Source organism: Bos grunniens, chromosome 20, assembly GCF_055505025.1.
Source record: "Bos grunniens cultivar Pamir isolate PY7600 chromosome 20, Bosgru_T2T1.0, whole genome shotgun sequence".
NCBI classification, from domain to species: Eukaryota; Metazoa; Chordata; class Mammalia; order Artiodactyla; family Bovidae; genus Bos; species Bos grunniens.
This window is the reverse complement of record NC_141184.1, coordinates 58,218,263-58,241,645: the sequence shown is the minus strand read 5'-3', so window position 1 is coordinate 58,241,645 and position 23,383 is coordinate 58,218,263. Positions and strand designations below refer to the sequence as shown.

At 38.2% G+C, this 23,383-nt stretch overlaps 1 pseudogene; it reads left to right on the top strand.

The window, feature by feature from the left end:
- LOC147350458 (interleukin-2 receptor subunit beta pseudogene) overlaps positions 1-23,383 on the top strand; it is a 93,360-nt pseudogene that overhangs the window by 13,015 nt on the left and 56,962 nt on the right.

Below are 23,383 nucleotides of genomic sequence, written 5' to 3'. Positions count from 1 at the left end.
TTTGGGAAATTGTACATTAATTTATATTATGAATGAATTTCATAATAATTTAAAGTCATCTTTGACTTTTAAAATTTAAAAAGAAAATCTGAAGCTTCTTATAGACACAGAAATCTGGCATATGTTTTGCTTAATGTTCAGAAATATTTTAAAACAGACTGCATTCCAAACATCATTAGTATTCTATAAAAAGCGTGGGCATGACACATTCATACTTCGCATAAGGGAGATGCTCCTATTTTTCTGTAGCTTGGGAAACTTTATAAAAAGGCAATCAGGGAAAGGAGAAAACTGATAAAAAGTAAAAACAAAATGGAAAAGAAAATAGGCACTCTGGCCTGTGCAACAGCTCACTTCTTGTTATCTCCAACTATCACCCAACTGCAACATTTTAGAATGAATTTTAGTTTCTACAGAGGTTCCATTTCTCCTACAAACTGTAAGAATGACAAGCCTTTCAGAGAATCACGAGGTCACCCCAACTATAACTTATTGATGGTATGCTCACCATTAAGAAATTCAGTAAAAACTTCCAAGTAATTTAAACATGTATCAGATGTGACCGGCATCTGTGGACCCAGTAGTGGGCTGAACATTTCACATGTGGTACCTCATAAGGTAATTTAAAAGATACCAAGTTATGAAGTTTTAAGATTACTCTGACAGCTATATGGGAATTTCAGAAGGAATCAGTTGTTCCATGGTCTCAGGAATCAGAAAAAGTCCCTATTTATGAATAACCATGATAAAGAGACTGTCAATTCTTTTGTGGTCTTTTGCTTTGAGGACTGTTCACCAGATGTGTGGGATGATGTGGCAGTTTTTAAATGCATCTACAAATTCTTTGACATTCCTCTCACCAAAAAATGCAATCTATGAACTTTCTCCTTAAAAATGGGCTAGCTTTTTCTTCTGCTTCAACCACTGGAATACAGAGGAAATGACACTCCTGAGACTTCCCAGGTGAGGGCGTAAAAGGAAGTGTGCTTCCACGGTGCTCACTGAAATACTGGCTTTTGAAAACATCAGCTACCAAGTAAATACTCTATCTGCCCTCACACTTAATGAAGTGTGAGAAAGGTCAAATTCGCCTACATGGAGAGACCGCATGGAGAGGCCCTATGGTGACATATAGGAATTGAGAAAGAGGGAGAGCTGCCTGGCCAGTCTCTAGCTATTCCAGCCTCTCTTACTACTCTGCCCTGCACTGCCCCTGTCTCCCACCCCAATTCTGGTGCAGTTCCAGCCATCAACACATGAGAAACTGTAGAGCCAGGACTGCCCAGACAGCTCTTCCCAAACTTCCGACTCAGAGGATGATATATTACATAGCAACAGTAACCAAAACATATAAAAACTTTTTAGTTAAAAACTTTGGCCGGGGGTATTGAAAATTTTCAAATACATTCTAGAGGTCATATAATGAACTTTCATGTATAATTACCCAGATTCAACACATTAAAATTTTTCCCACACTTGCTTCACTTGTTCTCCCCATTTTTTCCTTTGCTGAAATATTTTAAACTTAATCACAGATATTGTGTCATGTCAAGTGTCATATGATGCTTCAGTGTGTGTGCGTGTGTTCAGTTACCCCGTTGTATCCAGCTCTTTGCAGACACATGGACTGTGGCCCAGCAGGCTTCTCTGTCCATGGGATTTCCCAGGCAAGAATACTGGAGTGAGTAGTTATTTCCTCCTCCAGGGGATCTTCCCAACCCAGGATCAAACCTGCTTCTCCAGCGTCTCCTGCATTGCAAGTGGATTCTTTTAGCACTGAGCCATTGGGGAAGCCTGATGCTTCAGTAAGAATATCTTTAAAAACAGACATTTTCTTACATAACCAATATGTCATTATCACACTTAACAAAATTAACAATAATTTTCTGGGATCATTTAAAATCTAGAGCATAATCAAATGTGATGATTGCCTCAAAAACATGATTTTACATGATTTCTTAGAATAATGATACAAATAATGTCTACACACAGTGTTTGGTTGCTGTGCCTCTTTGCCTCTTTTTGTCTAAACAGTCACTCCCACTCCTCCCCTTTCCCTTCTGCCATTAACTAGTTGCAGAAATTAGATAAGCAGTCTCAGGAATGTTTGTTTCCTTGCAGTGTCATTTAACTGGCTCCTTTATCCCCTGTAGTCCTATAAATGAAAGTTAGATCAAAAGGATTGATTAGACTCTGAGTCAATTTTTTGCCCTCCACAGGGATACTTGATAAGTATTGTATTGTTAGCAATGTATCACTTCAGGAGGCATGCAATATCTGGTTGTTCCACCTTTTTTACTCTTGGCCATGCCACCAGGCTTATGGAATCTTAGTTCCCTGACCAAGGATCAAACCTGTGCCTCCTACAATGGAAGCATAGCATTCTAACCACTGGATCACCAGGGAATTCTCTGGTTGTTTCACTTTTAGTGATGCTCAGATTGATCCCAGCTGAGCTATTTAAAATCCTAAAAGATGATGCTGTTAAAATGCTGTACTCAATATGTCAGTAAATTTGGAAAACTCAGCAGTGGACACAGAACTGGTAAAGGTCAGTTTTCATTCCAGTCCCAAAGAATAACAATGCCAAAGAATGCCCAAACTACTGTATAATTGTGCTCATTTCACATGCTAGCAAGGCAATGCTCAAAATCCTTCAAGATAGGCTTCAACAATACATGAACCCAGAACTTCCTGATGTACAACCTGGATTTAGAAAAGGCAGAGGAACCAGAGATCAAATTGCCAACATTCGTTAGAACATAGAAGAAGCAAGGGGATTTCAAAAAAACAGCTGTTTCTGCTTCATTCACTCTGCTAAAGCCTTTAACTGGGATACAAGACCACCTTACCTGCCTCCTGATAAACCTCTATGCAGGTCAAGAAGTAACAGAACTGAATATGGAACAATGGATTGGTTCAAAATTGAGAAAGGAGTACAACAAGGCTGTATTGTCACCCTGCTTATTTAACTTCTATGCAGAGTACATCATGAGAAATGCCAGACTGGACGAAGTAAAAGCTGGAATGAAGATTGCCAGGAGAAATATCAGCAACCTCAGATGTGCAGATTATACCATTCTAAGGTAGAAAGCGAAGAGGAACTAAAGAGCCTTTTGATGAGGGTGAAAGAGGAATGAAAAGCTGGCTTAAAACTCAACATTCAAAAAACTAAATCATGGCATCTGGTCCCATCACTTCATGGGAAATAGATGGGGAAACAGTGGAAACAGTGTCAGACTTTATTTTTGGGGGCTCAAAAATCACTACGGATGGTGACTGCAGCCATGAAATTAAAAGACGCTTACTCCTTGGGAGGAAAGTTATGACCAACCTAGATAGCATATTCAAAAGCAGAGACATTACTTTGCCAACAAAGGTCCGTCTAGTCAAGGCTATGGTTTTTCCAGTGGTCATGTATGGATGTGAGAGTTGGACTGTGAAGAAAGCTGAGCACCTAAGAATTGATGCTTTTGAACTGTGGTGTTGGAGAAGACTCTTGAGTCCCTTGGACTGCAAGGAGATCCACCCAGTCCATTCTAAAGGAGATCAGCCCTGGGTGTTCTTTGGAAGGAATGATGCTAAAGCTGAAACTCCAATACTTTGGCCACCTCATGTGAAGAGTTGACTCAATGGAAAAGACTCTGATGCTGGGAGGGATTCGGGGCAGGAGGAGAAGAGGACGACAGAGGATGAGATGGCTGGATGGCATCACCGACTCGATGGATGTGATCATCATTTTGAGTGAACTCTGGGAGTTGGTGATGGACAGGGAGGCCTGGCGTGCTGCGATTCATGGGGTCACAAAGAGTCGGACACGACTGAGCGACTGAACTGAACTGATAGTATATTTTAAATAGTTTCAATATAATAATAACAATTTTGCATCTAACAAGTAAATGCATAATGCAGTTTGTGTTTTCTTTGTACCTTTATTTGTTCTTAGAACATGTTCTGTTAAGGTATACTGTTGAAATAATTATTTTTCTTGTATCTTTTTAGTTGTTACTTTGTGTTACTGATTTGATATTGAGTTTATTTGTTTTGATTCATTAATTTACTTCATGTGAGTTTGGTTTGTTTATTTCAGTCTGTTTTTAATTTTTATAGATCGATTTAAATTTTCATTTTCAAATATGTTAAATATTTATGTACATTACATGGCTAAACTATATAACAAGATACTTTCAGAGAAGTAATTTCATTTCTTTTCCCACCACCCTGTTCATTCCTTTTTGAGATAATCATTATTAGGTAGGGTTTGAATGTTAGGTTTTTAAAAGATTTTCATTTATTTACTTGCTTTGAAACACTAGGAGAGATGGCAATTAGACTTCAGGCTGATTTACTACAGGAATTCTTAGGATCACAACAGCTGTAGATTGAGGAATAATTAGTCTCTAAATGAAGCAGTCTTCATAAAAACAAGTCATTTTTGCCTTTGTCTCATTGCTTCCCTGTCAGTCTTTTTTGAAGTGGAAAAGTAATTCTCTGCTTCTCTTCTCAGTGGTCATTTGCCCCAGGTGCTGTGTATCATGAAGCCAAAAGATTTTTTTTAATGGTTAGAAAATAGAATTCATAATAGCATTCCATTATATATATGCTTGCAAGAGGAAAATTTGTGATATGATATAGTAAAATATTAATGTTATGTGTTTGTGAAGAATGAAATTTCCAATGATTTTTTTCATTTTTACCTATATTTCCTAACTTTCTATAGTGATGACGTACATACACAGTATGTATGTATGTATGGTTAGTTAGTATATATGTATGTATGGTTAGTTAGAATGTATATATGTATGTATGGTTAGTATGAGATGGTTGGATGGCATCACCGATTCAATGGACATGAGTTTGGGTAAACTCCGGGAGTTGGTGATGAACAGGGAGGCCTGGCGTGCTGCAGTTCAGGGGGTCGCAAAGAGTCAGACATGACTGAGTGACTGAACTGAACTGAACATACACAGTAGTAAAGAAAATGTGATTACCATTATATAAAATATTTTAAAAATCACTTTAAAATGAATACATAAATTATTGCCATTGTTGTGTTAGTCACTCAGTTGTGTCTGACTCTTTTAGCCCACCAGGCTCCTCTGTCCATGGAATTCTCCAGGCAAGAATACTGGAGTGGGTAGGCATTCCATTCTCCAGGGGATCCTCGAGACACAGGGATCTTACTTGAGTTTCCTGCATTGCAGGTGGATTCTTTACTGTCTGAGCCACTAGGGAATCCCCAAATTATTGTCACCAGTATAGAATTTTTGTTTCGGATGATGAAACATTTCTATAAATGGATTGTGGTGATGGTTGCACAACATTGTGAATGTAATTAATGTCAGTGAATTGTAATCTTAAAAATAGTTAAAATAGGAAGTTTTATGTATATTTTACTACAATAAATAAATAAATGGGGTAAAAAAAATATTACTCCAGATTATCTCTAGTCATTAAATTAAACTTACTAAATACCATGATCTTGTCATACTTATGTTCTGTTAACAGGTATCCAAAGCATGATTACTTGCTTGGTATCTAGGAGAAATAAATATAAACTAATACTAAGGGACTGAATAGGATTTTATACACAATAAGTCATTTAATATTCTCAAAAGTCCCTGAGATAGTACCATTATTGTCTCCATTTTGAATGTGAAGTTAAGGCTCAGAAAGCTGAAGTCATTTATAAAAGATCACTCAGATAGTAAGTAACAAAATCAAGGCTTGATCCAAGGTCTATATGACACCCAATCACTGCCCTTCATACCACGTGATAACAGTTTGACTCTACTAGCTCTGCATTGCCATATGGAACTTACAACACAGCATCTCTGTGGTTATAAAAAGTCTTTCAAAACTTTCCAGCTATAAGTTTACTTAAGAAGTCTCCCACGTTTACTTTATTAAGCTTTTGTGTTTCTGCTATGTTTAAAATTGGTTAATTGAGCTTTCATGGAAATCATTGCCGTGATTATAATTATTTTTATAGTCATGTCAAATAATGATAATCATGGTACACTTACTCTATTTCTGTTAGAGAAAATGTCGACAAGAAGGTACAATTTAGGATTCTGAACACATTTTTTCCAAGGTGGAGTCAGCAGTTTTCTGGAAATGTTGGAGAAAAAAAATCACGTCATTATTTTTCTATACCCAGTACCTTCTGCGTCTCCAGGGTCTAGGGAGAGGACCAGGGTTCAGGTTAGGCCTGAGTTTAAGAAACATAGCGCGGATGGACCTGGAGATTACTAAGAAAAGAAAATCAGAAGGATAAATACCATACGATATCACTTGTATGTGAAATCTAAAATGTGACACCAATGAACATATCTATGAAACAAAACAGATTTATAGACATAGAGATTAGATTTGTGGTTGCCAAGTGGGAGGTGGGATGGGAGAGGGAAGGACTGGAAGTTTGGAATTAGCAGATACAAACTTTTATATATAGGATGGATAAACAACAAGGTCCTATTTAGCACATGGAACTCTATTACAATATCCTGTGATAAAACTTAATGGAAAACAATATGAAAAACATATTAACATATGTATAACTGAGTCACTTTGCTGTACAGCAGAAACAAAACATTTTAAATCAACTATATATACATCAATAAATTAAACAAACAAACAAAGTCAACTCACATATTCTCCTTCCAACTTAGAAGCTTAAATTGAGGTTTGTTAGCATATTCCCAGGGCAACACGCTGGCTCTAAAACCTACTCCCTACTTCTTGCTCCTACTCCAAAATCATCAGGTGTGAGTTCCGGTTAAGAGTTTGTAAAATGTGGGCCCCCTCTTTTTTTTTTTTTTTCCAGGCATGGCTTAGTGCTCCTGAGATGGGGATTCAATGAGTCGGGAAGATCCCCTGGAATAGGAAATAGCTACCTACTCCAGTATTCTTTCCTGGAACATCCCATAGACAGAGGAGCCTGGTGGGCTGCAGTCCATATGGTCACAAAGAGTTGGACATGACTGAGCACACACACCACCTCAAGAATCCTAGAACCAATCCCTTCCTTTAGATGGCGTTATAAATGTCAAATCTGAACCAGTCCTGCGGGGACTATTAATAGCAGCACATTTCTTTGGGACTTTTCACTGACCTTGAGACACTGAAGACTCAACTTTGCAATGCAGTAAGCTACTTAGGGTTTGAAGTGCAAACAGCCACAAATGAAAAAAAATGTCTCTACAAGGAGCCCGCTTATACTTTTACATTGTATTGACTTAATTTTCCCAAATAAAATTTGATGTATTCATTTAAAAGAAGAAATGCTCTTTCTAGAACCGTTGAGATAAATGTCAATTTAAGAGCACTACAAGCTCACTTCTGAAAGAAATGTGAAAAGTCATTAAAAATTATTCAATATTAACAACACTTTTAGAAGGAGGATGAGAAGGTTAGGTTCATTTCAGGAATTTGTCCAGTCATGCAGAACTGAAGTCTGAGCATGCAAGAAACTCAGTTAATCGGGTCAAAAGAGGAAGGAGACTGAAACAGGTCTTTGGGGGTGTAGAACGAACACATAAAAATTGGATGAGTGTTCAGAAACCAAAATATCCAAGAATTTAACTTTTTGAAGTCCAAAGGACTTAATGTTGAGAATATTTTCCACACTCTTGGTTAAGGCTCTATGAAATGTTCACATGAATTTCCACTGCCCATAAATATGCCTCAGCCATCGTGCAAATGCCCAGCATTAGACATTCTCATTTGAAAAGAAGGGGTATCTCCCACTAAAAGGTGTGCACAAGGAATGATGAACATATAGTCAGTATTCATTTTCCTTGTTCATAGAGGAAAGCAATGGAATAGAGAATCGAACACAGAGGATAACTCCTGTTACTCATACTTCAGTTTGACATGTATTTGTTAATTGTAATCACTTCCCTATTTTATCCTTATTTATCAGAATTTCTCAGCTTTAAGGCTATTGACCTTTTGAAACTGATAATTCTTTATGGGTACTCTGTGCATTATATGATATTAGCAGCATCCCTGGCTTCTATCACCAGATGTTAGCTGTGACAACCAAAAATGTCCCCCAGGGGGACAAAGTCAGTCCCAATTAAAAAGCACTGATTTATAGCAATATCAAAATTAGTGTGTTATTTCTGCTGGCACATACTAGCAAGATGGGAGGGAGAGTGACCTAAGAGACTACAACAAGAAGCTGGCCCAGGAAAAAGAAAATTTATTGCCGTTAATTTGCAGTGGAGACAACAAGTAATTTACAGAAATTAAATATAGGGCTGGGACCAACTTATTAGAACCAAGGTTCTCAACTGGTACACAGTGAGTTATTAAGGTTGATATAAATACCAGACATAGTTACAATCACCATCCTGCCACCAGACCCCAGCTACTGAAGATCAAATCAGTATTCCTTTTATAGAACGGAATGACTTGATACACATTGTGCAATGAGAGCTTGCTTGTTTTTCATTCATTGACAGCTGGTCTACCAGAAAGGCTGCCAGATGCTTTGGTCATGCAACCAAATCTCAAAAAGCAGATTGGGCCTGAGAAGATACATTGATGACGAGAAAGGATTTTTAAAAAGAAGCGATAATCACATCTAACTTAAACATAAATTGGGTGGTATTGCTGACTTATTTAGGCAAAATATGGTTTAGTCTTCTTTACATTTCTTGAATATATTTTGTGGAAAAAAATCTTATTTCGATCTGAAAGTCTTAAGCAGGGTGGTATACGAATCAGTACTCTAAAGACCTGTACCACAAAATATAGGCTAAACCTCCCATGGCTCCTTTCAGTCACGACCTCCTCCATGGATACTACTAGACTGATTTCCATCCTACAGATAACTTTTGCCTGTTTTTATGCTTTAAGTGGAAAAATTTAATGGGTGTTATTTTGTGTCTGGGGCTTCCCAAGACACTAGTGGTAATGAACCCATCTGCCAATGCAAGAGTTGTAAGAGATGAGAGTTTGATCCCTGGGTTGGGAGATCACCTGGAGAAGGGCATGGCAACCCACTCCAGTATTCTTGGCTGGAGAATCCCATGGACAGAGGAGCCTGGCTGCCTACAGCCCAGAGTGTCGCGAAGAATCAGATATGACTGAAGTGACTTAGCATGCACGCACACTTTGTGTCTGGCTTCTCTCACTCAACATTATTTTGTGAAATTCATCCAAGTTGTTGTGCGTAACTGTAATTTGTTATTTTCATTGTTATTGTTATTTCATTGTTATTTCAATGAGTTAATATATCTCAATTAATTTCTCTACTGTTCAGTTGTTTCAAGTTTAAGGCTATTAAAAACAATGATTCTCTGAACACAACACAGGCTAGAAAATACACATTCTTTAGGAGAATACATGTGTTAATGCATTTCTTCTCGTTCTTCCATTAATCACACTGACTGGTCCTAAACTCTGTTACGTGTAAAACATTTAACAAAATGTGGTATAGATGTGGACTGGGAAAATGTTTACTCAGTTGTATTTATATCAGATCCAGCAATCATACTCTTTGCATGTTCAGTAACAGATTTCTATCTACTTACCCACCTAGAGAAAAAGTTGAGGTTAAGAGATATGTCTTACCATATCAAGAGGTTGATCCTTGAATTTAAGTGTGAATTAATGAAGACCTCTGGAAAGGGCATCTATTGCACACCTAACAGTACCTGGTGCAAGGAAAGTGCACATTTGTTGAATGTATGAGTAAATTAATGGATGGATGGCAAAACGGAACAAAGTCAGTACCATTAGTAAGAAATAAATGTTATTTAAGAAAATAATATTAGCAACGTAAAGTATTTTGCCCAAGAAAGAGAGCCAGATAATGGATGAGCTGAGTTCTGAGTTCAGGCTGTTTAATTTCAAAGCACTTTACTTCTAAACCAGGTAGAATGATTAGAAAAGAAATGCTAATAAGGATGAATATAATTTCCTGAATTTAAGAGGAAAAAGAAATTGCAAAACTGCAGGATTGTGTACTGCTGATAGCCACAGTTCATACAAGAGACCTGAGAGCTTTGGCTGACCACAATCTCGGCTGAGCCCATTGTGTGATGTACTACTAAAAAGTGACCACCATCTGAGGCTACATTAATCAACGTAGAGTATCTTGCTTGAAGTAGTAAAAGTCCTGTTCAAACCAGCTCAGCACCTTTCATTTTTCACTCCCTGACCAATGTCTTGGACAGGATGTTGTAAAAAAGATTCAGCTCCTTGTCCCTGTGTTTCTGTGTTTTATTGTCACTGGAAACCTATAGGGTTCACTTCATATAGACAAGAAGTGAACAGATTAAGGACCTCCCATTTAACCATTCAGAATTACTAATCTTTTATTTCAGGTCCAATTCTCGCCCTCTGACTATTCCCCTTCCTTGACATTTTGGATTGTCTCTTACTTCTGTTCATACTTACATGGGAAGTGGCCATTGAATGTCTGATTGTAACTCAGAGACACAAGCCAGCAAGGTTCACTCCCACAGCCAACCTAAAAATCCTGGCCTGGATCCAGCCCTGGGTACTACTAGTGAGGAAAGGGGATTTACTCTGTGATGGAACATTGTATTTGGTTATGGGAGTCCTGCTAGGCCAGATATTGATAAGCAAAAATATAAGATAATCAAGACAATGAATTATCTAGAAACACCTGAACACAACTGATGTCAGCCGAAAGACTAAAAAAGAATGTATTATCCAAGAAAAAGGTGAAGAAACTAGAAGAGTTTTACCTGGACGTGAATAGGCAATAATGTGTGTGGGGCATGACTGTGGGCTGCACGTGAACAGCTGTTATACAGAAAAAGGAATTACTCATTCTGTAAAGAAGACATGCAAATGGGTGGAAACTTGTAGGGGGCACTTTGGGTTACTGAGAGGAAGAACTCAACCATTAGGAGGTATCTATTGCAGTGGTGTTTACACACTGAAGAGAAGGTACTTTTCTTCAAAAAATTCAGAGAGTTCTTGGACTTGAGAAGAAAACGGAGCAAAAATACAACAAAGATAAGGAATCCACAATATCCATGAGTCACTTTAAATGATCTCCAAAGGTTGGGGTGCTTTAGGGTCAATTTCTTGAAAGAGTTTTTTTTTTTTTTTTGTAAGTACTTTGAAGAAAAGAACAGAGATGATTTTTGGGGAAAAAATGGCAGACTGTTTCACACAACACGGCTGGGGTTGAGAGAAGAGAATATTGGGTGTAGTGAGGAGTCCTCTGTTTGACTAGACTTGAACAAGAAGTGTACAGAATAGTGAAAGAATAGGAAATTCGAGACAGTGGCGGGACAACTGATAAGTATGTCTTATTCTAGCTCTCAAGGTATTTATGAAACATTTTAGGTCATAGACTGCTAAAAGCTCCTAAACATTTATTTAAATGTAAAATAAGATCTGCTTATCTGGAAAAGAATTATATTGTTGTCAAAAATATACTGATATGTTATGAAAATTTCACATATCATTGAATAATTTGCCAAAAGTTTTATGAGGATATTCATAGACCTGAAATTTCTAAAGAAAATACTAAATATCAAGATACTATGCTATAATATATGTCTCTTTATGTACAACATATCTTTGGGAAAAGATACAAGAAATTAGTAGTAATTGCCTAGGAGGGAGACCTAAAGGGCAGGTGTTGGGGTGGAAAAGAGAATTTTCATTTTATCCCTTTTGAAACTACTTGAAATTCTATAACATGTGTATGCATTACTTACTCAACTTAAAATTATTAATAAAATGGTAATCTTTTATTCCTGTTTAAATCAATATCAAAAGTTTGAAAGGCTGTATATACATCTTCCCATCCATCTGACTGTTTTAATTTCCCTCCTTTCCCACATAATTTGGATCCTGTTTTAACATGTTCCTTTTGACAAGGCTTTTCTGGTGGCTCAGATGGTAAAGCATCTGCCTGTAATGCAGGAGATGCGAGTTTGACCCTTGGGTTGGGAAGATCTCCTGGAGAAGGGAATGGCAACTCACTCCAGTATTCTTATTTAAAAAAAGAAAAAAAAAACATTTTTTTTCAGATCATTTATTAGGCTGTGCTGGGTTTTAGTTGTGGCATGTGGGATCTAGTTCCCCAACAAGGGATCAAACCCATGCCCCGCCGCACGGGGAGTGTAGAGCCCTAGCCACTGGACGATGAGGGAAGTCCCCACTCCAGTATTCTTGCCTGGAGATTTCCACGGACAGAGGAGCCTGGTGGGGTCACAGAGTCAGGCACGACTGAGTGACTAACAATGTAAGTGAAGACCTCTCAATGTGTCCAGTTTTCTCCATTCCCATTGCAACTACCTTAACCTGGGGTATCAGATAACCTCTCGTGGTTACCTCCCCAGACTCCTCAATGGTCTACCTTCAGTCTCCTTTCTCTCCAATTTATTCTCCACATTGTGGCCAGTGATGTAATCATGTCACCATTGTCCTTAGGAAGAAGTCCAGACCCAAGTCTTTCAGGATGCACCATCATCATCTCTTGCCACCCTCACTTCTGTGCTCCAGTCTTCCTATCCTTGGCCCTCTCTTTCTCCTGGAAGGGTCTGTTATACCATTTTGCCTGGCTTATTCCTATTCTTGAGCTCCTATAGATATCACCTCCCCTGGAAAGCCTCTCAACCCCCAAACTCTGGGCTGAGAAGCCCTCCCAGGTATCTCCAGAGTCCTCTGTACTTCCTTTCGTTGTCTATTTTTCATTACCCTGGACTTATTTTACTTTTCTTGTTTCCCACACAAGACTATCACCTCCATGAAGACAGGGGCTGTATGCTTGTGCTCACAGTTATACCCCCAGACCTTAGCACAAATCTCAGAATGGATAAACACTTAAGTCAATTAGAGGACTATTCGGGAGAGAGGAACTATTCTTTCTTATGTGTCGAAAAATAAGATTGTCATATTTGGTAACGGAGATTTGCCTGACAGGAACATCAGATAAGAGGGATCTTATCAGTTTAATTTATTAAATTGTGTTAATATAGTTTTGTTCATGAATATTGTCTTTGGTGAATTCCTGGAAGGAAAGCATTAGAATGCTTCCTCCCCACTGAGAATAGATTTGTGTCCAGGACATGTATTAATAAGGCTGGCTCTGCTGTTAGAGAATTCTATGGTATAAGAATACCTGGACATCTAATTGTATTTGATTAGAACTTCATGAAATTTTCCTGAAATTACCTTTTACTCTCCACCATTCTTTTTCTTTCTTTTGAAAAAAAATTTTTTTACAGTAGGTCCTTATTATTTATTTTAAATTTAGCAGTGTGTTCATGTCAAGCCCAAACTCCCAGTCTAGCCCTGCTCATCACTCTTTTTCTTACAGTTCCTACTTCTCCCCAAAATACTCCAAAATAAACTTTTTCCAATTTATCATATTTTGTCCTAATATGAGCACATACTTTTACCTCTGAATAAAATAGTTGAAACTCAATTCCTATAAAATCGTAAGTTTGTAGTTTCTCAATTTTAAGATGACAAAGATTATCTTTTCTTTACAAGGCAGAAGCAAACATGAAAATATAAGAGCCAACAATTTGAAAACATCATAATTTTGGATACATTATAATATGGAAGAAGCTGTGTCTTAAGTACATGCATACACACAAAAACATGCATTTGTTTGAAGGGAAAAAAATGAAAGAAAATACTGTAAAATGTTAATGTTGCTGGGATGTGGAATTATGATTAATTTTTCTTTTCTTCTTTCACTTTTCCCCAGTGTTTCTACAAGAGGGAGGGCTATATTTTTTATATCATCAACAAAAATTAATAATCTTTAAAAAGTAAGTATGTTGTGGGGCTTCCCTTGTAGCTCAGTGGTTAGGCATCTGCCTGACAACGCAGGAGACACGTGTTTGGACCCTGATCCGGGAAGATCCCATATACCATGGAGTAGCTAAGCCTGTGAGCCACAACAGCTGAGCCTGTGCTCTAGAGCCCTGGAGGTGCAACTTCTGAGCCCACGCACTAAATTACTGAAGCCCACGCACCTAGAGCTGGTGCTCTGCAACAAGAGAAGCCACCGCAATGAGAAGCCCGTGCATTGCAACTAGGAAATATCCCCCCCACCCCCCGCCTCCCAACTAGAGAAAACTGAGGCGGCACAGCCATAAATAAACACATTTTTAAAAAAATATGCTGTATTGAACACATTTTTGCTTCTCTGCTAGATGCTTGCAGTCTCTGAGTTCTCGATTTATGAAATGCGTCAACACATTCTTGTCTTAACTTTGGGGCCCATCCTCTATCTCTTTGAGCCTAGTATTAATGACTCTGCTTCTAGTCTTTGCACAATATCGCCAGTCTTCCTTCCAGATGAAATTCCATAGAAACCTTTGGAAGGCTATATTCCTTAGGAATATATAGAGGCTATATTCCTTTTGTTTTCACCTGTCCTTATGTGTTTTCGTATAATCAGAAAATGAATTAGTGTCTCTGACATAACTGCCCTTTCTAACACAAATAGAACATTACAGAAATCACTTTCCGAGAGTCGGCAGATGGTACTAGATTTGGTGACTAATTAAATTTATTTGTTAATGGTGGGAAACTTGCTTAGGGGGTGTTCAGTAAATGTTCTTTCCTTGTCAGGCTCATGGTGCCCGAGAAAAAACAAAATGACCCAAGAATAGATTTTTCCTTATGTTTCTTTTGTCTGTAACATTTCTTGTGCAAACAAAATTCTCCAGATCTTATGGATCCCTTTTCTTTATAAACACATAGACAAGCATCTTGGAAAATGGCACTTTGAGTAAAGCTAAGTTAACTTCAGTTCTTGACAGTTTTGCCTCAGAGCTGCCTTACTGGTTCAGAGGAGCACTTAATTCCCTGAAGGGACAGGACAGAGGTTATACCTTGGGGAGAAAGAGCCAATACAATCAACATTCGAACATCTCAAAGCACTTTTAGAAAAGCTAATTAAGTAGAAGAAACATGGACTCCCTCCTTTGGTAATGTATTGTATGATGTATGAGGAGTCGCTTAGTTGTGTCCATCTCTGCGACCCCATGGACTGTAGCCCACCATGCTCCTCTGAACATGGGATTCTCTAGGCAAGAATACCGGAGTGGTTAGCCATTTGTTTCTCCAGGGAATCTTCCTGACCCAGGGATCGAACTCAAGTCTCTCACGTTGCAGGCAGATTCTTTACCATCTGAGCCACCAGAGAAGCCCCAATTAGTAGTATGTATGTGTGTGCCAGTCGCTCAGTCGTGTCCAACTCTGCGACCCCGTGGAGTATAACCCACCAGGCTCCTCTGTCCAAGGGATTCTCCAGGCAAGAGTACTGGAGTGGGTTGCCATATAGAACTCTTCAAAAAGAAAAAACTGTTTTTTTGTTGTTTAATGATTTTTTAAAAATTTTATTGAAGTATAGTTGATTTACAATGTTATATCAATTTCTTCTATACAACAAAGTGACTCAGCTAATCATATATATTTACTCTTTTTCATGTTCTTCTCCATTATGGTTTGTCACATGATAGTGAATATAGTCCCCAGTGCTATACAGACGGACTTTGTTGTTTATCCATCCTGTATATAATTGTTGGCATCTGCTAATCTCAAACTCCACTCCTTTCCTCCCCCACCTCCCACTCCCTTGGCAACCACTAGGCTGTTATCTACGTCTTTAAGTCTGATTCTGTTTTGTATATATTTTCATTTGTATCCTATTTTAGATTCCACATATAAGTGATATAATATGGTATTTGTCTTTCTCTTTCTGACTTACTTCATTTAGTAGGATAATCTTTAGTTCCACCCATGTTGCTGCAAATGGCATTATTTCATTCTTTTTGATGGCCAACATTCCACTTTATATATATATACACATATATATGTATATATATACACACACACCACATCTTCTTCTTTATCCATTCACCTGTCAATGCATATTTAGGCTGAACATAGGGGTGTATGTGTCTTTTTGAAGTGCACTTTTATTGATTTCTTTTATTGAGGTATAATTGACATATAATATTGTATAAGTTTCTGATGTACAACAGAGAGATTCATAATTTTTAAACATTATACTCCATTTATAGTTATCATAAAATATTGGCTATATTCTCTGTGCAAGAAAATATTCTTACCTACTTGCCACATGGTCATTTTATACTTGCTGAATCTTGGGCACTTAGCCTTGAACTTAAAAGACTGTAAATTCTGATAGCAATAATGGTACACTGCTTCAGTGTTGTCTTTTTGATAACACATTTATATTGTTAGCCATTTTCATGAAAGAGAGTGGTGTTTAAAAAATTAACCAGTTCCTTTTTCCAACATGCCTCCATGAAGAACAGTAACTCTTATCCACTTCAATGGCTCCAGCCACCATCTCTATGCCAGGGGCTTCTGATCTACATCTCTTCTAAGCCCAAGATGACCAACTGCTGGCTAGACATCTCAATTTGGATATGCCAACACACCTCACACACCAGATTATAAAATTTTCATAATCTGGTCCCCACTTATGTCTGAGCTTCATCCCTTCTTATCTCTCCTCCTCTCAGGCCTTGCTATATAGCTAGTGGGTTTCTTTTTCGCTGGCTCTATAATTTCCTGGTCTTTGTATATACTACACTTGTCACTTGGAACACTCTGGCTTTTCTGTATCATCTAATATTGGTTATCAACTACACTCAGTCTCAGAGCTTGGTGTAAGTGCCATGTTCCCCAGGAAGCCTTTTTAGTATTACACCCCTCTAGACTTAGTCTAGGGGGGTGTAATGGCACCCCACTCCAGTACTCTTGCCTGGAAAATCCCATGGATGGAGGAGCCTGGTAGGCTGCAGTCCATGGGGTCACTACAAATCAGACAGGACTGAGTGACTTCACCTTCACTTTTCACTTTCATGCATTGGAGAAGGAAATGTCAACCCACTCCAGTGTTCTTGCCTGGAGAATCCCAGGGATGGGGGAGCCTGGTGGGCTGCCCTCTATGGGGTCGAACAGAGTCGGACACGACTGAAGTGACTTAGCAGCTGCAGCAGCAGCAGACTTAGTCAGGGGCCCCTTCTTACTCCTGACGCTCCATACTTACTCCATACTTACATATATATATATTTTTTTACTTCTCTGTGTTCCCCTACTAGATTTTTAGCCCTCTAAGGACAAATACAGTATCTTTTACCTTTTTATTTCTTGTAAAGTGATCTTGTCTTACAAAGAAACCAGTAAAGTTCTGCAACCAGTAAGATCTCAATTAACATTTGCTGTTAAAGTATTGCACTCAATATGCCAGCAAACTTGGAAAACTCAGCAATGGCCACAGGATTGGAAAAGGTCAGTTTTCATTCTAATCCCAAAGAAGGGCAATGCCAAAGAATGCTCAAACTACTGTACAATTGCACTCATCTCACATGGTAGCAAAGTAATGCTCAAAATTCTCCAAGTGAGGTTTCAACAGTACATGAACTGAGAACTTCCAGATGTTCAAGCTGGTTTTAGAAAAGGCAGAGAAACCAGAGATCAAATTGCCAACATCTGTTGGATCATAGAAAAAGCAAGAGAGTTCCAGAAAAACATCTACTTCTGCTTTGTTGACTATGCCAAAGCCTGGATCACAACAAACTATGGAAAAGAGATGGAAATACCAGACCACTTTACCTGTCTCCTGAGAAATCTGTATGCAGGTCAAGAAGCAACAGTTAGAACTGGACATGGAACAATGGACTGGTTCCAAATTTGGAAAGGAGTACGTCAAGGCTGTATATTGTTACACTGTTTATTTAACGTCTATGCAGAGTACCTCATGGGAAATGCTGGGCTGGATGAAGCACAAGCTGGAATCAAGACTGCCAGGAGAAATACCAATAACCTCAGATATGCAGATGACATCACCCTTATGGCAGAAAGTGAAGAAGAACTAAAGAGTCTCTTGATGAAAGTGAAAGAGGAGAATGAAAAAGCTGGCTTAGAACTCAACATTCAAAAAACAAAGATCGTGGCATCCGATCCCATCACTTCATGGCAGATAGATGGGGAAACAGTGGAAACATTGACAGACTTTATTTTCTTGGGCTCCAAAATCACTGAAGATGGTGACTGCAGCCATGAAATTAAAAGATGCTTGCTTCTTGGAAGAAAAGCTATGACCAACATAGACAGTGTATTTTACTTTACTGACAAAGGTCCGTCTAGTCAAAGCTATGGTTTTTTCAATAGTCATGTATGCATGTGAGAGTTGGACCATACACAAAGCTGAGTGCCAAAGAAATGATGCTTTTGAACTGTGGTGTTGGAGAAGACTCTTGAGAGTCCCTTGGACTCCAAGGAGCTCCAACCAGTCAATCCTAAAGGAAATCAGTCCTGAGTATTCATTGCAAGGACTCATGCTGAAGCTGAAACTCCCAATACTTTGGCCATCTGATGTGAAGAACTGACTCACTGGGAAAGACCCTGATGCTGGGAAAGATTGAAGGCAGGAGAAGGGGACAACATTGGACAAGATGGTTGGATGGCATCACCGACTCGATGGACGTGAGTATGAGCAAGCTCCGGGAGTTGGTGATGGACAGGGAGGCCTGGCGTGCTGCAGTCCATGGGGTCGCAAAGAGTCAGACATGACTGAGCGACTGAACTGAACTGAGCTGAACATTTGTTGAGCTAATGAATAAAGTAGGAGTAACAGTTTCCCTGGCTACTAGAACATTTGTAAATAAAGCTTGTCATGGAGAAGGAAATGGCAACCCACTCCAGTATCCTTGCCTGGAAAATCTCATGGACAGAGGAGCCTGGTGGGCTGTAGTCCATGGGGTCACAAAGGGTCAGGCACGACTGAGCAACTACACACTTACTCCGACTACTTACATTAGCAAGTAAACCTTCAGACGTAGTCCAGATTGGGGAAAATCAGGACTCTGACTTTTGATGGAGGGCCTAATCTAGATTAAGTTCCCGTATCAGTCTGAAACATGTTACTTTCCCTTAATTCCTGATTCTGACAGAAGAAACTTCATCTTTAAAATGGCTTAGTAACTAGGTAAAGTGAGTTTCCTAATGTTCTCTTCTTTGGAGCATTCTTCTAGGGATTAGATGGTTTCAACCTTAGATTCCACAAAAACAGATAGGTCAGAAGAGATAAAGATTACTGGTAGAGAACAATGCAGTGACTGAGTTGTTGAATGCACAGATTGAATAGTTAGAATATTTTTACAGGAACATATCAGAAACAGAGGTGAAGAAGAGACAATGCCCCTACTGAAAAAAAGAGAAGGGTCAGATGACAAACACATAAATCAATAAAATAAAATCAGAAATGATCAATGCTATGATGTCTGAGTATGGCCATGTGCTAGGAGGTAGGGGTGGAAAGTGGCTGCTGACAATAAGGGGTCAGCTAAGGCCTCTGAACTAAGGTGACATCTGAACTGAGAACTGAATGGTGAAAAGAAGATGGGCATGTAAAGAAAGGAAGGAAGAATAATCCTGTTGGAAGGAATAGCAAGTAAAAGGCTGAATCTGCAAGTTCAAGGGACAGAAGAAAGAACAATGGGAACAAGGGGGATAGGTACAGATGAGAGCAAGGAGGTGGCAGGGGCTGGCTATGTAAGGCCTATGGCCAGTGCCAGGGAGTTTGGGTTTAATCATCAGCGCTCCGGGAAGACAATGGAGGGTTCTCACATGTAATTGACTTTACCTAAATATCCTTAAACTTATAGACTGAGGAGGAAGGAGTTAAAAGTGGGAAAAAAAGACAAAGATTTTTAACTTCTTTTCCTTAAATTAAAACCATTCATCTGTGCTTTGCAGCATTTCAATACTCACAATGAATTGCTGACTTATTAAAATGCATTTATTATACATTTTATTTCCTTAATTGAAGGAAACTTAAAAACATCCCCTGCATTAGTGAGTCTAGCCAAAGAATCAATATTCCCTGCACACTTTTATTTTTTCACTGTTCCTACCCAATGGGAGATTAGAAAGTAATTTTGTTTAAGAACTAAAGTTAATTACAAATTTTAACCTATTCTGCTCCCAGGTGGTTATCACAATTAACATCAGAATTTATAACAATCACATCCAACCAGAACTCAGGTTTTAAAACCTTTCACTCTAGACCTTTAGGTGAACATCTGAAATCTTGCAAATCTTCTCTGTTTAATTACAATTTATACAGCCTTTCTAGTGAAACTGTGAGGTTTAAAAGTGAATTGAATCTGAGTGCAATTAAAGTTATTTGGACAGCATTCCTTGCTAGGAAATGTTATCAACACAGCGTTTGTTGATGATTATAAAACTTGATTTGTTATCTATAATTTAGAAACTTTGTATGGTTCTGTCAAAATAAAAATGTAATATACTGATGTACTGAAAAAATGTTTTTTTTCCTGAGGAGCTCAAAGCACTTCACTGGTGTTTTCTCATTAGTCCTCATCATTTCCCCAAGGTAGGTAGATGGAAAGTGTTACGCACATTCAAAAATGGGGGAACAAGGCCAAGAGAAATGAATGAACATGCCCAAGGTCATAGAATACGTCAGAGGCATGGGAGGGATGAATCTCAGGTCTTCTAATTCCCAGGGATCTGGCATTTTGTAATGTAGGGCAAGGTACCAAACCAGTTCTTCGGTTTGGTACATTTACATTTCCACGTATACAATTATAGCGAACTAATAATAAGACATCTGTTCTGGGATATATCTCTATATTTGTTTGGTGTTTACACTGGCAAGGACTGAGTTATTTTTAAATGACTACATTTGAGGGATCTTAAAAAATGCAGTAAGATTAAAATATTTATTTCATATACTGCATGTGGGCTGTCTGCTAGGAACCTATCTGGCTATATGATCGTTATAGTTTTGCTGAAGACTGCATTTGTTGCCTGCTATTTAAGGACTTACAGATATAAAAATATACACATACACACAAATTTCATTGTATCATTTTCTCATGGAATGCTTTTCCTCCATAATAGAATATTTGGAACTTGCGAGCTCCTGGAAAAAATTAAAGTTGTCTAAGCTTAGGTTTTCAGTTTTCAAAGTTTATATGCTCTTTCATATTAGTATATATTCATACTTTGTCTTTTTCTCTCTTCCACATCTGAACCTTTATTGTAAAAAAGTTCCAAACACAGAGAAGCATAGCAATATAGTACAATAAACCTCCATTTACACCTTGATTACAGTTATATGTAATTATAATGATAAAAACTTTGTGATCTTTTTTGTGTCTGCCAAACTTTCATAAAGTAAGTCTCACTCCTGTGTGCTTTACCTATGAAACTCTAAAAATAAAAGTTTAAAATCATAATCATAACCAAAAACTTAAAAATTGCAACTTCATATTATCTAAAATCCATTCCTTAATAAAATTCCCAGACACGTGGCATTTGTTTATTGTTCTAGCTGTTCCCCTTTATCTTCATCCATTGCTGTTAACTACAGTGGGCCCTCCATATCTGTGGGTTCTGCATTCTTGGATTTAACCATGGATCAAGATTATCTAGGAAAAAAATCCAGAAAGTTCCAGAAAGCAAAACTTGAATTTTCCATGCACTGGCAACTATTTTCATAGCATTTACAACTATTCACATAGCATTTGTCTTGGCCTTGGTATTTACCTTGCGCTAGAAATGAATTAAACTATACAGGAGGATATAAGTTGGTTATATGCTAATTCTTTACTATATTATATAAGGGATTTGAGCTTTCTTAAATGTTGGTGTCTGCAGGGATCTTTGAACCAATCCCCTGAAGATACCAAGAGACTGTAATTTCAGAAATGAGTTAAGTTGCTGTGAAGAATATTGCACATTCTGAAATTATGTGTTTGCTCCTTTGTGATATTATTCAACTTATTTCTCTGTCTCCCATATTTCCTAACTTGTAGAGCTTTGTTTATATCCAGCTTCAATAAAAAAAGTGTTGCTGCACGAACACGACATGGGAGATACTGGGAGTCTTCTATTACGTCATACGAGGAGGCCCACGATGCCTGATTGTTCCACTCTTAATAATGCCTCTTAAGATTACTAAAGGGTTCATGCGGTGACAGGCTGATTCCTCCGTGGTAAAGTTCCCCATCAGCTTTTCAACTAATGGTAGTAACCACAGATGATCTTTGCCTGAACTAGTTTTTCATGGGTTTCAAATAATTATTTCTTATTATTCCTTCTACATTTATTAATAGAAATTCTTCTGTGAAGAAGAACCTTTCTTCATCAACTAAGCCTACTGCTGCTGCTGCTAAGTCACTTCAGTCGTGTCCGACTCTGTGCGACCCCATAGATGGCAGCCCACCAGGCTTCCCCGTCCCTGGGATTCTCCAGGCAAGAACACTGGAGTGGGTTGCCATTTCCTTCTCCAATGCATGAAAGTGAAAATCGAAAGTGAAGTCGCTCAGTCGTGTCCGACTCTGTGCGACCCCATGGACAGCAGCCTACCAGGCTCCTCCATCCATGGGATTCTCCAGGCAAGAGTACTGGAGTGGGGTGCCATTGCCTTCTCCAACTAAGCCTACTGGGTTAAAGAAAATTAATTCTTAATTTTTTCTTTTTATTTGATAAGCGATTGGTATCCCAGATACATTCATTGGTGTCCAACTAGGTTAAATTTCAATGAAGCGCATTCATGATTTTTCTTGATGCTGAAATTCATGCACTGAATTTTTATTTCTAACAACAGCAAATAGTGAAAGAGAATAATACAGGTGGAATACTAGGGGATATCAGTGAAACAGCACATAGACCTCTGTCTCTAGTACAAAGTATTTCACCATTTCAACTGAACCTTTTCTTTTGCTTTCTTGGGCTTTCTTCAACTTAGGGGTATGAATGGGATATAGAAACCAAAGAGGAGAGAAAAACAGAAAAAAAAGTCAGGTAGAAACAAGAGGGGGAGTATTGTGATTAATGGTCCAAAACCAAGACAAAAGAAATACAATTAAACAAGCATTTCAGAAAATACTTCTATACTACCCAGGATCTCTTGAAGGAAATAAACAGCTACAGAAAGTTCTTTATACCTCTGTTCAAGGCATATATAATGAGCTTTATCAGTATTTTGCTTTAATAATTATAGAATTAATTGGTGAAAGTAGCTAAAATGGGGAGATGCTGATCATCAAGACTTCTGACAATGGCGAAATCTTTCATTTTATACATCAAAACAAGATTACTAGGGAGAATATCCTTATAAATCCATGAGCCAAGGTGGATTGTACTTTTGGTTTCCCCATGAGCGACAGGGTTTGTAGGATCCTGACATTAAAAGGGAACATGGTCCTGTTTATGCAACCACCACAGGCCTAACTGGTTAGATAACTTCTTTCTAATAAACAACCTTTTATTCTACAAGAATATATTTTTTATTGTAAGTGTCACAGATAGTTTTATCTTTTGTTAGAATACAAAATGAGATGGGAGACTAGTTTTC